A 14,795-nucleotide genomic window follows, 5' to 3' on the forward strand; every position below is an offset into this window, starting at 1 on the left:
GAGGGTCTTTGTGGCACCGTATCACTGTGGTGATTAAAGCAAGGGAGGACACCTGGGAAACATGTATTATGAAATGTTATTTTTTCTACTTCAATAATTATTGTACCCCACGAAAAACACTTCAGTGTGACGGATCATTTTCGTTCTTTTTATAAGAAATTTTAGACAGATCATTCCCTACTGCTTGATAAACCAAATATCCTTAGTATTATGTTCAGTGAAAAGACTAGTTACACTTCATTTTTATGTTGTGTAGACGAGACTTAGTGAAGAAAGCACTACTGTCAGTACATTGTTGGTTGTTGACTCCTGTTCAAGGTTAAGAGACCTATATAGCTAGCGGTCAGTTGGTGTTATTTTAACTCCTGTTATTTTGTGTTTGTTGAAGTTCAGGGTAGGGACCTGTTGGTCAGTGGTATTTGAACTACTGGTAATGTAGTTTATAGTTTTGTGATCAGGATACTGTCTTATTATGATGCACTTACAGAAGAGAAAATTTGGCCCCCTACCAAGTGTGGAAAATCTGAGTGAGATTATTATGGTAACGGAACCCTGTAAACTAGTAGGATGTCTGGACTTCAACACTGGGTGATGGACACTTAATACATTGGTATTCATGTACAACATTTTAAGTGGATTTTTTTTCTGTTTGTATAACAAGGATTAAATAGTTTTGTCCAACAAGAATGTCTAACGATAGCTGTCAAGTGGAAGATGTTTCAAACTTTTACATGTGTATAAAGATTCAAATAACTGCTAGAATGTTACAAGTCCTAGATGTTAGAGATACTGATGATGTGAAGATGAAATGGATCGCTGGAATCACATCTGAGGATAGGGATACTTAATTAACGGTCAAAGGGTTTGCTGATTTGATACATTCCAGGAATATTTTTCAAACATGATATTATAAATGTTCCCAATCATAGCCAGACAAATTATAAACACTGTGGCATTGCAAAAACTAAAGATCAAAATGATGGTTAAATTAAGGTAAAATATCTTAAACAAAATGGTAAATGAGGGAGTTTGTGGAGGGTATTGTGTGGCAGACATAGAACCCGATTATTATATAATTAGCTACTCTAAGTTAACTCATTGACCCCTGAAGACACATTTGAACTCTTCCAATTCAAAGGTGTATTTTAAGTTATAGTTTAGTATATTTACTGTTAAAACTTGTATGCAGTAGTGTGGTACTTATATTTTTAAATTAACATGTTAATTAAACATTTCTACATATTTCAAATTTCGCTGAAATGAATTTTATTTCAAGATTTCTACTTCAGAAAGATAAATCTTGTAAAATTTCCTGACAATAATCACTGTTTTTGTATTACTGATTGGAGCCCTGAAAAAAAGTAAACAACAATTTAAAATTGTCTTAATATGCAAATAGTGAAAGAGACGTATATATCCATGAGAGGCAAGACAAAGGGGGATTATAAGTCTATGACACATGACTTAAGTTGCTTATGTGTATAATTGATTTTTTTTAAATTTTATTTCTTATAAAAGTGAATTGTCATATGCAGTCAGCTTCATTTTGTCAACAGATTATGTGACAGTGTTAAAGAGTTGTATTTTAAATAAAAAATATGTGAAGAATTGTTCTTAATTAAAAATTTACAGCATCACACAGAAAAAAGGGTGGCTTAACATATATTGACATCAATAGGACTGTGTTAACATCCCAACACTCCTTCATACAACAAAAAATCCCAGGAGTCTCTTTCTGCTGACGTTGATTCACTTATATTATTCACACTGGCTCCAATATTGCAAACAAAGAGGCAGTCATTTTTATAAATTTTAAAATGCCATATTCTAATTTTACGACTTAGTTTGATACATGCTGTGTCACCTGCTGCTGTGCCTGATCGGTCTGTGCTCACTCAGCATCCGTTTAGAAATATGTTACAACAGTGGGCTATCTAGCATAAAAAGTAATGACAGGGTTTTCAAGAGTGGACAATATCGACTGATGTGTTACTAGAGATGGTTGCTCAACAAAAATTTGAATTCAGCTTGGTGCATTCAATTAAGATATCTGCTGGTCACATGTCTGAGGTACACCAATCATATCGGCAGTTGACATAATCAGCTAATCAAGCAGGCAGCCCATTGATTGTTTTTACATTTTTCACTAGTCTTGTTTTCGAGATGCATTTCTATTTTAAGCTTCTTTATAGATTTCAGTGATAGGCTTACGTAGTTGTAGTTAATTAAGTATTATTGATCTATAGCATTTTTAATTCACACTTTTCAGGAAAATCATTCAATATATATATAGAATTCTGCAAAGTATTTTGCCTGTATACTTTGAAATGACCACTACATACTTGTTTATAATATAATTTGTTATTTCATTATACATGTACCGACAAGACTCATTTACTTTACATCAAGCTTTATTTTATCCACGTATTCAAACTTTGTTTCGGGGGTATGTTACTCCAATCGCAAACTGTCTCTTCATGCATATATCTACATTGATGTTTTTTCCCCTTTGCCAAGTTACAAAATATCCAACAATCAGGTGAAGAGGAGTTGCACTTACAAAGAGAAGAAATCAAAGTTTCAAAAGCCATAACTACTTGAAAACTAGTCGAATCACTAATTCCATTCTTCTTGCACTTCTACAATGATGTGCTTTGACTGTGTCTTACCAAGTAATGAAAAAATCTAGAATACAGTTTAGAAGGAGATGCGCTTACGAGGTTTGGGGACATACATATGTACAGACGGATAGGGTGATTCCTATATCCTCAAATTCTGTTTGCGTGCAGTATAATTATTACCAGCAGCTGTGATTTGTAGTTTTTCAAGATGTATAAACATACAATGGTTTAATGGTTTAATGATTTTGATGGTTTTATCGATGATGTCATAATAGCTAGCCTCACTTTGGATTTTGAGGTCACTATCTATTAATTGTCGATAATATATTTATGACTCAATCTTTGAGATACTGACTGTCCTAGCTGCCTTGTTGTGGGTGAGACACTGGATGTATATGATGAAATGTATTACTGACCATAGACTTAACCTATGTAATATATAAACTCTAACAAGCTTATGTCATTGAAATGAGGACAAAACTGGATATAACCAGGAAGTCATCTAAGACGTATGCAAGTTTCATAATTATTTTGTTATTGTTTCAACAATCCCTGTATCACTGGCTAAAACTGGAAACCTTTACACCTGCATAACGATAGCCTTGATAAATCGTTTCTGCAAAGAATCTCATACTTTGTGGAAATTTTAGGGGTGAAAAAAGATAAAATAAGAATAAGAAAAATCAGGAAGTGTTCCAATAAAATAAAGAAACAAAGAGCCAGATTGATGTCCAAACCCAGCATCTCTGATCACTTCACGGTCCCACTAACCAACTAATCAGCATTAGCAACCTGGTCCTGTACCACTGAAGTTACAAGTTAAAATAAAATAAAGGGGAGGCTACTCTTCTCTTTACGTATGAAAAACTCCATAGAATTCTCGAGTGTTTTGCCAGCGGTGGGAGGAGGATCCTTAAGTTTATTATAACTGTGTACGGTCCTCCTGTATAAAGGTGACACCAAATTGTTTGTTTGTTATACAGTGTAATGTGATTCATTCTCTTGATCATGTTACAAGAGATATTTGTTATTCGCCTGGAATGTCCAGTCCATTATTTCTGACACCAGGTTCAGTAGTGCCTGCCAGAGATGGGTTAGGGTCAGGGACTTGTTTATTAAGATTCCTGTCTGGTCAGTGTTTGTTTGGATGAAGGTTGACTATCCACCAGGCTGTGTGTCTTAAGACAACTATGTGAGGTATGCCTTAATGACAGTAAGCATGAAAACCAGATAGCCATGTTCTTAGATTACCTGTCAAGTCATGTCCTCTGATCAGGTGCCAAGACATGTACACACTTATACAAACTGTTTTTCTGAAATGTCACATTTTATACAAACTATTTTTCTGAAATGTCACATTTTATGAATTAGCTATCCTTTTACAAGATTAAATTTGCCTTTATTTATAATTCATGAGTCCTGTGAACAACAGGCTAATGCAAATTTCAGATTGCATACACCTGATCAGATTTTTCTAGACTTTTTTTTTACAACACTTAAACAAATCTGACTTCCAAATTTTGCTTTGTTATATTCATGTGATTAGTTGACTTACAAAGTCTTTCCTTTCCTCTTATTTTCCATGCATATTGTTTGAAGTCTGCTGAATAATATCATCTATATTTTTATTTCTGTAATTAAATTTCAGATGATTTTAAACTTTGATTTTATCACAGAATAATGCTTGTAATGTGATCTGCTGTAGCATCCTTTTTGTGTTTGGTTTTCAATGGGCAGAATGTAGAATAAGGGAAACAACTCCGTCAACCTTTAGTGTATAAAAATAGAATGTTTGTATAGGGGAATAACTGTTATTGCCTTGGTGTATATGGCCTCAGACCACAATTAGTTCTACTATATGTTATACCAAAGGAAAACAAATATTGAAATATTTTAAAACTTTGTACAGGGTCTGGTTCCTATTTCATATTATAGGTCTATTCAAACTGAATGTACAGTGAGCTGGAAAGTACTTCATGACCAGCATTTAAGAAAGATAATTTTATTTGAATGTCACTACCCTGCATGTATAGGGGAAAATACCAAAAATCACAAAATATCACTGCGCAAGCCTCACCACTCATTGTGTCCTGCTGCCAATACAAACCTAGAAACTGTGTCAAACAAAATTTAATCACTAGAATAGATATTGTTGAACAATTCTATGTAAAAAATCTGTACATATCTGTCGTTGATCAGACAGGAAAAATTATTTAGTAACCCACCTGAAATGTCCTTATTCACTGCATTCGTGTACAACAACCCGCAATTGTAATTGTGGTCTGAAGCCATAATACAGAAGTAGTGTTCAGGAGCCGTGGAGGATAAGGGGAACAACTCTGTCAACCTTTAGTACATACAAAATGGAACGTTTGTTAAGGGGGAATAACTCTTATTGCCTTGGTATATCAAGAGGATCACAGTTCCAGGTAGCCTATCTATTTACTGTCTGTTGCAGTAACTGATTGTGACAAGTTTATTAAAAGATCTTGGAACTAAACAGTCTGTGCAAGCACATGATTGCAACCCTTCAAAGCTTATATGGATATCTTGATAACTAAGGGTAATGTCAAAGAATGATGCAATTTTATAGTTTTCTTTTCAACATTTCTGAACTTAAATGGAAAAAATCAACTGTTACATTTTACAATTTTTTTTGGGTAGGTGGTGGACTATATGAAAGAAATTAAACCTTAAATCTGTTTTTAACGGATCAGCTTTTGCTTATTGAGATGGAAGAGAATTGACAATACCCTAACGGGACAGTTAAAACGGTCAGAGGAGTATAAAACTCAAATTGTGAATGAATAAAAGATAAGTTTGTTTGCTAGCTGAACAGACAACAGACAAGGGTTTCATTGTAGTGGTTTTGTGCTGTCAAAGTTACAAGATCCTGGCCTACCTTGACTTGTCACACTAGTCAGAGTTGTGGGCTCACAGTATAAGAGTAATTTATGTAAACTTTATTTATTTTACAACTTTTATTCAGCAAGTTATTACAACTTATATTAATCACATGTGTTGGCACGGATGTTATTGTGGGAATATGGGAGGAAATAGGAGAACCCACAGAAGATTACCTGGCCTGGCAGGTGACCCAATATTAATCCTAAGAGTAATTTGACTCTGAAGCTAATGTACCTGTCTGTGACTTGTAGGAGCTCTTGGGTCACAGCATACCCATGACTTGTGAGAGTTGTGGTCACATGCAGCATACCCATGACTTGTGAGAGTTGTGGTCACATGCAGCATACCCATGACTTGTGAGAGTTGTGGTCACATGCGCAGCATACCCATGACTTATGAGAGTTGTGGTCACATGCAGCATACCCATGACTTGTGAGAGTTGTGGTCACATGCAGCATACCCATGACTTGTGAGAGTTGTGGTCACATGCAGCATACCCATGACTTGTGAAAGTTGTGGTCACATTGTGCTCACATGCAGCATACCATGACTTGTGAAAGTGTAAGATTTTGTGACGACTAGCATACCTGAGACTTGTAAGATTTAATGACTTCTAGCATACCTGTGACTTGTAAGATTTAATGACTTCTAACATACCTGTAACTTGTAAGCTTTAATGACTCCTAGAATAACTGTAACTTGTAAGATTTCTTGACTCCTGGCATCCCTGTGTCTTGTAATATTTAATGACTTCTAGCATACCTGAAGCTTGTAAGATTTAATGACTTGTAGCATACCTGTAACTTGTATGATTTAATGACTCCTAGAATGCCTGTGACTTGTGACTCCTGGCATACCTGTGTCTTCTAAGATTTAATGACTTGTAGCATACCTGTGACTTGTGACTCCTGGCACACCTGTGTCTTGTAAGAATTAATGACTCGTAGAATACCTGTAACTTGTAATATTTAATGACTTCTAGCATACCTTTGACTTGTAAGATTTAATGTCTCCTACATTACCTGTGACTTGTGACTGCCGGCATAGCTGCGTCTTGTAAGATTTAATTACTTCTAGCATACCTGTGACTTGTGAGATTTAATGACTCCTACAATACCTGTGACTTGTGACTACTGGTATACCTGTGTCTTGTAAGCTTTAATGACTCCTAGCATACCTGGAACTTGTAAGATTTCTTGACTCCTGGCATCCCTGTGTCTTGTAATATTTAATGACTTCTAGCATACCTGAAGCTTGTAAGATTTAATGAATCCTATCATACCTGCAACTTGTAAGATTTCATGACTCCTTGCATACCTGTGTCTTGTCAGATTTAATGACTTCTAGCGTACCTGTAACTTGTAAGCTTTAATGACTCCTAGCATAGCTGTAACTTGTAAGATTTCTTGACTCCTGGAATACCTGTGTCTTGTAAGGTTTAATGACTCCTAGCATAGCTGTAACTTGTAAGATTTAATGTCTCCTACATTACCTGTGACTTGTGACTCCTTGCATACCTGTGTCTTGTCAGATTTAATGACTTCTAGCATACCTGAAGCTTGTAAGATTTAATGAATCCTATCATACCTGCAACTTGTAAGATTTAATGGCTCCTAGAATCCCTGTGACTTGTGACTCCTGGCATACCTGTATCTTGTAAGATTTAATGACTTCTAGCATACCTGTGACTTGGAAGATTTAATGACTCCTAGCATACCTGGAACTTGTAAGATTTCTTGACTCCTGGCATACCTGTAACTTGTAAGATTTCTTGACTCCTGGCATACCTGTAACTTGTAAGATTTCTTGATTCCTGGCATACCTGTAACTTGTAAGATTTCTTGACTCCTGGCATACCTGTGTCTTGTAAGATTTAATGACTCCTATAATACCTGAGACTTGTTAAATTTAATGACTCCTGGCATACCTGTGTCTGTATGGATTAAGACAGTTACTGTTTTGTACTTGGACCCTATACATATCAGTACATCGGGTTTATTTATTACATCATAAGTGGTACACACTTTATACACTGCACTGTTTCATACACATCATTGAATAGACTACCAGGTAAGGTTGGAGTCACATCATTAAGTCTAGCAGACACCTGTTTATAAAAGAGACCATTTACCAAACATTCCTTACTTTCTAGTTACACGCCATGATTATCTCGTAAATCAAAACACCTATGCACAAAAGTTGTATTATATAGACTAAAAGGCTTTCTTTGTAATTGTATGCTTCTCATATATATTTTAAGTTTTAATCAATATGGATTGAAAGAAATATTGTAAATGGTTCCAAATATAGTATTCCTATTAGACAAAGTCATTCGTGTCTACCAGAGAAATGGCCAGGTTGTATCCATGCGATGCCTTTTTGATTGTGACAGGTGTTCTGATGTTGTCATGGCATCAAAGGCAATGGTTGTCATAGCAACAACGACATGTGAATCATATCTAGTTTTGCCACAACTGCATCATTTTGAGTACAGGAAATGCACAAGTTTAAATTTCCAGAACACTTCACTTGGTTGGCAATTAGAATTCCTGCAAAAGTTGATATTCCTTTAGGTGCAATCTTATGTAAGAAGTTTTCACCTCGACGAAATCAGGTGCAAAACAAAGTAATAAATGTAGATAAAGTTGAAAACATTTGTGAATGAAATTTATAATAAACAAAATTCTCAGAGCTGTACAGGCATGCTATAGATATATGGCTCTGATATGCAGAAAAAAACTTAAGTGAGTGAATAAAAAAAATTGAGGGAATGTGTAGATAAATATGTATGCTATCTCCTGAATGAAGTTTATTACGAAGGCGACCACAGGAAGTGGCTGTCATGGTGGACCTATCTCATACATCACACTGTCTGCACCAAGGTTTTTATGCAATTTTTTCCTACTCATCGAAACCGTGACTGAAACTTGGAGTCTATGGGAAGTTCCAGTGTTGGGGTGGTACCTTCAAACCTGGCTAATGTTACTCTTGTGCCAATGATATCTTTGAACTGCACATGAAAAATAAGAAAATATTTCGGGTATGAATAGAAATAAAAAAAATACAGAAAAAAGGAAATATCTTTTTATCATGAACACAGCTTAAGTTTCATAAGTTGCATGCAAAACGTTCTTTAGTGAATGCAGATTTAGATTTTTTCACTGACAGTGCATATCCATTTACATGTTGAGTACCAGCCTAAGTATTCTGTGTTCCCTATACATGTGCTATTTGTACTTTTGTTGTGTACTCTTGTGGCTCCTGACCGGCTTTGATACGGTCGGGACCTCCTGGTGGCCCATGTTACGCTATGTTTTAATGATGTGGTGATGGGGCCAAGTTGAGTTTTCCGACTGTGATCCATACAATCCAGTTCCTCCTTTTTTGTCTGTATTCACTTGATGGTGTTAAGAAGTACCATAATCACCAATTGTAAACACTTGAGTGAAGAAGCTGGTTTCTGGACTTTCCAAATCATAAACAAAATCCATTTCTCTAAAACCACTAGCGTACAACTTTGTGACTGCTTGATAACAATTGTGTATCCTAATTGTATTAATTGTATATCTATGTACTGTAAAGCGCTTTAGAGTGGCTTATGTTAGCTAGATAGGGCGCTATATCAAATGTTGTATATTATTATTATTATAATGTAAAGATTGTAAATCTTCTGGTGTAGAATTATGAACGTTTATGAGAGTTTGAAACTCTTCATTTTTTTTGACGACTGGCAATTCTTAATGTTTTATTGAGGTGGAATGGCAGCCTTAATGATGTGTTGATGGAGTAATGGACAGAAAAAAGCCGCCGGGTCCTGCTGGGCACTTGGTCTCCGCCCTCTCTTCCATCCTGTGATATTCGTGATAATTCATTATTTGATTACAATAATGAATGAAAAAGTATCAACCTATCTCCTGCACACTTCAAGGTCACAGAGAGGAAATGACTTATAATCTTCAAACGACTTTAAATATACTCAAAGTGTGTAGGTCATTAGCGTCTGATAGGTCCAAGAGAAGCTGGCTTTCTTGTCTTCAAGTGAATCACACTGTCCACACGCCTCTCAGACCACACAGCTCCGCAAGTATCAGACATTTTCCTCCTTATACAAATGTACAAAATTACACGAAGTTCCTCCCCATCCCCATCACGATTAAGAATTTTATTTCAATTTAAAAATGTCCGATTTATTTTCTTTCCAGCAGCACACAATTTCTATCACTAAGTTTCCCTATAGAAGCTCAATTACTCATGGGACTTTAGAAAAATCCATGTACTTAAGACAATTAAAATGGATGAAAAAGGAGAAATAGAACAGTGAACAATTTTTCCCAACTCAAGAATGTTAGAAGTTTCCAAAATTGTGCTACATGCAGTTTATTGATGTTACATGTCCATCCAATGTGTAAATCGCTGAAATTTAAATGCAAATCAAGTCATGGAAATTGTTGTTTGATCATGAATTTACTGATCAACTTTCTAATCACAAGGTCTTTGGTTATTTTAATTGTAAGGTATTTGTTTAAAAAAGAGACTGAGGTTTTATAGAATATTTGAGTAAAGTTGATTTAAGGCAGCCGTAACGATCTTGGCTAGTCACATCTTATCATGGATGTCGTCAAAGTTGGCGTGTGTCCATTTATACTGACCAGTCATCCTTGTGGCTTTGTGGTCTCAGGGGGCTTAGTCTGTCTTTAATACTGATCTACTTACACTGGTAAACTGACAGGTATTATAGTGGTCAGTGGACTGGATGGTCAAACTTATAGATTGTAAACTGAAAATTTTCAGATAAGCTGGATCTGAGTACCAATTTGATTATTAGTCAGATCCAGAGTGTCAATAATGGCTATATACTCCCACATATAAAACCGCTGTCATATTCAACTAGAATAATAACTAACAGTATTATAAAATCATTTGAACAAATTGTGCTGTAAATGAAAAAAAAGTATATAAAAATAAAATTCTTTTTAACAAACTTTGATAGGTTTTGTCATTTGGCTGATCTGCCTACTGACTGATGGGCAGTGTATTGACTTACTCTTACTTATGCTGTATGACATGAAAACAAATTGTAGGATATTATAGCATTTGTAAGCATATTTACTACTGTATTTGACATGGGTGTGCTGAATACCAGGCATTGGCTTATTGCAGGATAAATACATTGGCTTGTTTGTATAATAAAACCATGAAAGTATCCACAAAACAATATACGAATTAACTAGGTCGCTGTGTACAACTTTGACCTTGATCATCATGAGGACGTTAAATGCCTTAGTCATTTAATGCTTTGACATAATATATTAAGTTGAAATATAGACGGAATCTGAAGAGACATCCCTTTACTCTAGCATAAAATATGTCCCTCTTTGAAAAACTCCCATTTAGATAGACCAAGTCATTTAAATATGTTTATATGTGGCCTTGACCCAAAAAAGTTAGGGTGTGGGTGAGATTGTTTCCTAGGGTGTGGATATTTGTGGTGGATAACATTGCGGTTCCTAGATCTTGTGGTCCGGTGATGACCCAGTGCCCCTATCAGGGTATACATACACAAACATTAACAAGGCCCGATACCTGTACAGGTGAGGACCAACTTATACCTGGAAAACTGCCAACATCACATCTCACCTGAGTAACCTTTTTTCACTAGGAAAGAAATGTTATTTAATGAGTGTGTGTAATGAGGCGGTATGAATACATAAAAAAGACACCTAGCTAAAGATGCTTATGTTTAAAGGTTTCCCAGTTTAAAAAAACTGAAAAAGTTACAAATTTAAACTGCAAGTGGTGCCAGCTTTTCACACTGATGTTTCTATTTGTTCTGTTCAGTAGTGGAGATTTTTAGGGATTCCAATACTCTGTATTGATGGAATTAAACTTACTAATAATAGTACGTTTACATAGCTGGTGAATCTTACTATTGCGATACAGGCAGTTTCCAGGCCATGCAATAAAAGGTTTCATAGTAAACATGCAATTCCGTCTTTGCGTATTGCAGAGTTATCTTCTCTTGGGAGCAGGTATTGATTGTTACGTCACTTGTTTGTGAGAGTAACGTCATCAATTTTTGAGAAAACGACGTAATTTTCTCACTCAAACCATTGAGGTAACAATCAATACCTGCTCCCAAGGGAAGATAACTATGCAATACGCAAAGACGGAATAACATCTTAAGTAGCAGATAAACCTTTAATTCGGATTAAATATACTCATTAATATGTAATCCACAGATGCAGTTGCTAGATTGAGATGAATTGATTCCAAACATTTTAAGCCATTTAATTCAGGCGAACATGTGGTCATCGCACCATCATCTGCATTATCTTTTTCACCATTGCTGATGATTGTTGAAGAGTCACCTTGAGCTTCCAAGAAGGTCACTGTAGAATAATTTAGGGCAGCCATGATGGTCAATGTAGATTGGTGTTGAGCAGTCAAAATGGTTCTTGTAGAGGTGTCTTGAGCTCCACAGGTGGTACCTGACTGAAAGGTCTACAGAGCCCACAGTCTGGTAGCTGTTGAGCGGTCTAGAGCAGTCAGAATGGTCAGTGTAGAGTGGTCTTGGGGCAGCAGAATGGTCTGGTCACTGTGGTCTGGAGCAGTTAACCCATTCACCCCAAAAGTCTTATTTGAACTTTACCAATTCGTAGACTGGGCAAGTCCAGTTTAAATATGTAGGGGTGAATGAGTTAAGACGGTTGCAAAACAGTGGTGTAGAGCAGTCAATTAAGACTGTCAGTGTTTATGTGTCTAAGTCAGCCAAGATCGCATATTACTACAGAAAAACCCCGAGCAGCCCAGGTAGTTACTGTAGAAAGGATTTTAGAGCCCCCAAGGACGGTTGTTGCAGAGATGTCCCGCCTATAATTACAGGATCCTCAGACATGGTCACTAGAGACAGAATATTATGTTGGACTTGATAGGAGTGTGTCTTGCCCTACAGGAGAGATTGTAGATCTACACAGAGGATAAACCCTATTGATTTGTATGTATTTCAGGATAAGCAATCCCTCTATTGTAGGGCATACTACTTTTGTATTCAAAACACAAAAAGTGCCAGCTGGCGTTTTGAGTTCTGATGAAAAATGAAACCTTAAACTTGACACCGCATGTAAAAATAAAACTTATATCAGAAAGGAATGGAACATTAGGCAGTGCAAGTTCAAACTAAACAGGGAATTAAAAAAAAAATGAAGAATAGACAGAAATCTGGCAAAAGTTTAAGGCTAGACAAGGAATTAGCATTATTGTTGAGCGTACACAAGGAATTGGCATAATTGTTTAACAGGGGATTGACTCAATTGTTTCAGTAAGCAAAAAAAAATCTAGAAGAGACAAGAATTATCAAAACTGCTTTAAATAAACAGACAGTTGGCTTATAAGCTATTTAGCCAATTAAGACAAGTAAAATTGGTAAAACTGTTGAAATAGATAGATGATGAAAAGCTGTAACACAGTCACCTTTAAGTTTTTTGTCAGCCTGTCATATTTTACAGTGACAGAGTCACTACCTGTTTAGATATACATACACACACAAAGGGAGCAGTCAAGCTGACAGTATGCGTAAGAACAGCATTAGATATTACACTGCAGATGTCATGTTTGTGAAATAAATCTTTGATTAATACATCACTTTGACTGATAAATAAATTTGGTATGCTAATACAATGTGTGACAATATTTTTGAGGAGGGACAGCTGTTGTAATACATTCCTCTGAAATAAGATAAGGCTTCTGGCCAGGAACTGCTGTCTTGCAAGCAAGGAATTGCTGTTTTGCATTGCTGACCAAGGACTTGGGTCTCGCTGGCCAGAGACTGCTGTTTAGCTAGCCAAGGACTGAGGTCTTGCTTCTCTGAGGGACTGCTGTCTAGCTGGCCATGGACTTAGGTTTTGCTAGATTGGGACTGCTGTCTTGCTTGTCTGAGGGACTGCTGACGAAGGCCTTGGGTCTTGATGGTGAAGGACTGAGGTGTCGCTTGCCAGGAACTGCTGTCTAGCTGGCCAAGGACTTAGGTCTTGCTAGATTGGGACTGCTGTCTTGCTTGTCTGAGGGACTGCTGACGAAGGCCTGGGGTCTTGATGGTGAAGGACTGAGGTGTCGCTTGCCAGGAACTGCTGTCTAGCTAGCCAAGGACTGATGTCTTGCTTCTCTGAGGGACTGATGTCTCGCTGGCCAAGGACGTAGGTCTTGCTGGCTTGGAACTGATGTCTTGCTTGTCTAATGGACTGCTGACAAAGGCCTGGGGTCTTGCTGGTGAAGGACTGAGGTCTCGCTTGCCAGGAACTGCTGTCTAGCTAGCCAAGGACTGATGTCTTGCTTCTCTGAGGGACTGATGTCTCGCTGGCCAAGGACTGAGGTCTTGCTTCTCTGAGGGACTGATGTCTAGCTGGCCAGAAACTGCTGTTTAAATGGGCAGGGACCAGTGTCTAACGGGCTGGGGACACTTTTAGTACTGTTTTACTGCCCAGCTCCAAATCCACACAAACACACTGTGTTTCCTAGTTCTCATATTATTAGGTACATAAGAAGATCTAAGAGATTATGAATCACTGTAATTTTAAACTCGGTGTCATCAGGGACAATTATGTCATTACGCTTTCTCGTATCACATAAACTAGCTGAAAGGTAAACTTGGTGTAGAGAAACACAGATGCCATACAAAAGGGTGATATTTTTATTCAGGTAAAGTTTTACCTGTTTTGCAGTATGCTGATAATACAGGTTATCTTAGAAAAAGGTAATTATTGAATTTTGAATCAGATAAGGCAGGTTTTCATTGATGTTAGGTAAGTCAGAACTGTCAGTTTAACTCATTCACCCCTACATATTTAAACTGGACTTGCCCAGTCTTTGATTTGGTTAGGTTCAAATGTGACTTTAGGGATGAATGGGTTAAAGGTAAGGCTGTTATAGAATCCATTTTGGTCTGTACTGTCAGATAGGACAAGTTGCTGATTAGAACACAACTTCATATAAAGTGTGAGTTAAAAATCAGTTTGTCAATAAAACATAATTGGGACTGAAATGTTTGTTAAAGTTAGGTTGGCATGACAAATTAATTCTGATATGGATAGATGTCATCAAATCTAGCTAAATATAGGTTGCCCTGGACTGGACATCAAATGTGTACACTGTCACTCTATGAGGGCTGGAAAAGTTTCAAACTCCAAGCATTAATATGGAAACTCTAATATGATTACAGCCCTAATGATATTAAAATGTTTCTTTAATTGAGTGTAAACACATAAACTGGTA

General features: G+C 36.6%; 1 protein-coding gene across 1 annotated transcript in view; it reads left to right on the top strand.

Annotated features, from left to right (window-relative positions):
- The window catches only part of LOC110453209 (transcription cofactor vestigial-like protein 4), a 49,656-nt gene that overhangs the window by 6,883 nt on the left and 27,978 nt on the right, over positions 1-14,795 (top strand). The window lies entirely within an intron of this gene.

Source organism: Mizuhopecten yessoensis, unplaced genomic scaffold, assembly GCF_002113885.1.
Source record: "Mizuhopecten yessoensis strain PY_sf001 unplaced genomic scaffold, ASM211388v2 scaffold7201, whole genome shotgun sequence".
Lineage (NCBI taxonomy): Eukaryota > Metazoa > Mollusca > Bivalvia > Pectinida > Pectinidae > Mizuhopecten > Mizuhopecten yessoensis.